This window comes from Tamandua tetradactyla, chromosome 4, assembly GCF_023851605.1.
Source record: "Tamandua tetradactyla isolate mTamTet1 chromosome 4, mTamTet1.pri, whole genome shotgun sequence".
Classification (NCBI taxonomy): domain Eukaryota; kingdom Metazoa; phylum Chordata; class Mammalia; order Pilosa; family Myrmecophagidae; genus Tamandua; species Tamandua tetradactyla.
In genome coordinates this window covers 185,571,536-185,575,844 of record NC_135330.1, presented here as the reverse complement: position 1 = coordinate 185,575,844, position 4,309 = coordinate 185,571,536, and the positions used below count along the sequence as shown (strand labels likewise).

Below are 4,309 nucleotides of genomic sequence, written 5' to 3'. Positions count from 1 at the left end.
CTTCCCTCCAGTTACTCTAATACACCATAAACTAAAAAGGGATATCTAGATAATGCATAAAAATAACCTCCAGGATAAACTTTTAATTCTGTTTGAAATCTCTCAGCCACTGAAACTTTATTTTGTCTCATTGCTCTCTTCCCCCTTTTGGTCAAGAAGGCTTTCTCAACCCCCATGATGCCAGGTCCTGGCTCATCCTGGGATTTCTGCCTCATGTTGCCAAGGAGATTTGTACCCCTGGGAGTCATGTTCCATGTAGGAGGGTGGACAGTGAGTTCATCTGCTGAGTTGTTTTAGAGAGAAAGCCCACATCTGAGCAACAAAAGAGGTTCTTTAGAGGTACCCCACATCTGAGCAACAAAAGAGGTTCTCTGGGGGTGACTCTTTAGGCATAAAGGATTAACTTCTCATTTTGCAGGAATGAGCTTCATAGGGGCAAACTCCGAAATTGAGGGTTCAGCCTATTGAGTTGGTTATCCCTACTGCTTGCGAGAATATCAGAAGTTCTCCAAACGGGAAAGTTGAATGTATCCTCCTTTCTCCCCTGTTCCCCAAGGGGACTTTGCAAATACTTCTTTATTCTCTGACCAAATTACTCTGGGATATATTGGGGCATCACACCAACCAGGACAAACTGTCTCATGCCCTATTCAAGATTTCATGTACTTATGATGTTCAACTAAATTGACCTTACAAGTTAAAGTAGGAAATGCACTACCCAGAATTTAAATGTTGTGCCAAATAAGCATCTCTCCCTTTGGTCTCACACAGAAGTTGAAGTTTTAAAATATGGACAATATCATCCTTTACCTTATATTCTGATTTACCTTAGTCCTATCCAGATCAGCTTCATTCATATATCTACTTGAAGTCTGATTCCTTTTTCAACTTTTTAAACAGTTCCTGTATGTGGTAATGTTGACTTTCATAGGTTCAGAGCCCTAACTCTGACTCTAAGGAGAACATGGATTCCTGAATAGGGCATGAGATCTTGTTGCTTTGTCCTGGGCAGTTAATAAAAAAGTATTTGCAAAGTTGCCTTGGAGTCCTGGGAAGAAAGGAGGAAATATTCAGCTTTCCTATTTGTAGAATTCCTGATATTCTTGCAAGCAGTGGGGACAACCAAATCAAAAGGCGCAGCTCTCAATCTTGGGGTTTGCCCCTTTGAAACTTACTTCTGCAAATGAGAAGTTAATCCTACTTATAATTATGCCTGAGTCACCCCCAAAGAACCTCTTTTGTTGCTCAGATGTGGTCTTTCGCTCTAAGCAAACTTGGCAGGTGAACTCACTGCCCTCCACCCTATGTGAGACATGACTCCCAGGGTGTAAATCTCCCTGGAAACATGGAATAGGACTCCCAGGATGAACCAGGATCTGGTATTATGCTTCCTGAATTTAAAACATATCATAAGGCCACAGGTCAAAATATCATAGTATTGGCATAAAGATAGACATATCAATCAATGGAATGTAATTGAGAGCTCAGAATCTTCAGATCTATGGTCAATTGTTTTTTTAATATTAGGGAAAGATTACTAAAGAATTGCTTCATTGATACAAAAACATACATAAACCATAAGGCACTAAGAAATTCAAATATCTAAGTCATAGCAAACAGGTGGCAATTCAACATCCATGATTGATAAAATGTTTGAAAGGGACTACAAAAGAGTAGATGCTCACATCAGAGAGGGCATCTTCAAAGGAGAGGAAGAACCCAGCTCTAACAGCTTTTCAATTTCTCTCTCCTCATTGAGGATCATGGGAGGTACTCCATTCAAAGGGAGGTGTGCAGTTCAGTGCTCTTCTGGCAGGTCAAAACTCAAAATCTAGAGGATTGAAGGGAAAAAAAATTTTCCTATTTCTAGATGTCATCTGAGGCAGGAACAGAGCTTATTGGTTTAACAGTTTTCTCAGTCATCTTTTTGTCAGAAAAGGTTGATTGTTTTTGTTTGAAGGGTCCATTAGTCTTTTCTGTAGCTTTGTTGACAGCTTCCAAAGCCTTTCTGGAAGCTCCAGTAAAATTGGTGGAGTATCAGATACTTTGCCAACATGCAGTGTTGAAATCTGAGATCTCCCATCAAAGGCTTTGACCAATGGTCAAGACCCCAACTTCAGCCCATCCTTAGGGGCCACAGGTGTCTGGTTCTCTATGTTCCTTATCAACAAAGATCAGAGTGGCTATTCTGGATCACTCCAAAGTTCCACCAACATGGTCAATTGATTTTTGAGAAATCTCCTAAGTCCACTCAACTGGAATAGAACGGTTTGTTCAATAAATGTTGTTGGAGAATTGGATATCCATTACCAAAAGAAGATCCTTATCCCACACCCTATACAAAAAGTAACTTAAAATGGACCAAAGATTAGATAAGAACCAGTACCATAAAACTCCTAGAAAAAAATTTAAGGAAACATCTTCAAATTCTAGTGATAGGTGGTAGTTTCTTAGACTTTACACCCAAAACACAAGCAATTAAAGGAACAATAGAAATGGGAACTCCTCAAAATCGAATACTTCAGTGCTTCAAATGTCTTTGTCAAAGGGTGAACAGGTAACTGACTCAATGGGATAAAATATTTGGAAGCCACTTATCTCATAAGGGTTTGACATTTATGAGAAGGAAACCTACAGCTCAACAATAAAAAAAACAACCCAATTTAAAAATGGGTAAACACCATGAGCAGACATTTCTTCCAAAGAGAAAATACAGATGACTAAAAAGCATATAAAGAGATGCTCAGCTTTGCTAACTATTAGGGAAATGCAAATCAAAATCACAATGAGATATCATCTCACACCTAATAGAATTGTCACTATTTGTTAAACAGTAAACTACAAGTGTTGTAGAACAGGTGGAAAATTGGAACTCTTGTTTACTGCTGGTGGGAATGTAAAGTGGTACAGCCACTGTGGAAGACAGTTAGGCAATTCCTCAAAAAGCTAAGTATACAGTTATCTTATGACCCAGCAATCTCACTATCCAAGATATACCCAGAAGATCTGATAGCAAGAATGCAAACAGATTTGCACACTGATGTTCATAGCCAAGTTATTCACAATTGCCAAAAGGTGAAAAATCCCAGTGTTCATCAATAGATGAATGGATAAACAAATGTGATATCTACGTACAACAGAATATTATTCAGCAGTAAGAAGAAAGGAAATCCCGAAGCACATGACAACAAGGATGAACCCTCAGGACATTATGTTACATGAAATAAGTCAGAAACAAAGTGACAAATATTGTACAATCTCACTTATATGAACTAATTATAATAGGCAAACTCATAGACATAAAATATAGGATATAGGTTACCAGGATATAGAATAAGGCTAAAGAATGGAAAGCAATTGCTTACTATATGCAGAATGTTTAATTAAGTTGAACTTGAATGTTTGCAAATGGATAGAGATGGTGGTAGCATGTTATTGTGAGAATGATTAACAGTACTAAATATTGTGTATGAATGTGGTGGAAAAGGAAAGTTTAGAGTTATGTATTATGTTGGTTTGAAACTGTTATATACCCCAGAAAAGCCATGTTCTTTCTATCCTAATCCATACTTGTGTGTGGGGTGGGGAAGCATGTTCTTTAATCTTGATTCAATATTGTAGGGTGTAACCTTTCGATTAGATTACTTCCGTGGAGATGTCACATGCCCAATTGTGGTTGTGGTCTTTTAATTAGATGGAGATATGACTCTGCCCAATCCAGGGGAGCTTGATTAATTTACTGGAATCTTTAAAAGAGGAAATAGTTTGGAGTTGCTTTGGTGTGAACAGGCACAGGCAATTGCATATGCTTGGAGTGCCGATAGAGAAAGTAGATGCCTAGAAGAGTCCAGCAGACACCACCCAGTGCTTTCCCATGAGATGCTAAGCAAGCCAGAACCCTCAGTTTTTCCCCAGAGAAGCTAAGTGAAGGCCCACAGATACTTAAAGAGGAAGGCACTAGAATCAGAAGCTGGGAATAATGGGACCACGGACAAGACCAGCAGATGCCAGCCACATACCTTCCCATGTGTCAGAGGAAACCCAGACACCATCCAGCCCTTTCTTTGAAATCAATGTATCTTTATCTAGATGCCTTAGTTTGGACATTTTTAAGGCCTTAGAACTGTCAACATGTAACTTAATAAATCACCTTTATAAAAGCCCACCCATTTATTGTATATTGCATTCTGGCAGTATTACCAAACTAAAGCAAGTAAATTAACAGAAGGAAAGTTAGAAGTTAAACATGGAAATGTATAACACAGTGAATCTTGTGGTGGACAGTTTCTGCAGTTAACTGAACAAATAT

General features: G+C 38.6%; 1 pseudogene; it reads right to left on the bottom strand.

The window, feature by feature from the left end:
• Nucleotides 1–1,681: 1,681 nt before the first annotated feature.
• LOC143680590 (securin pseudogene) lies at nt 1,682–4,027 on the bottom strand (annotated as a pseudogene).
• Between the last annotated feature and the right edge of the window lie 282 nt (nt 4,028–4,309).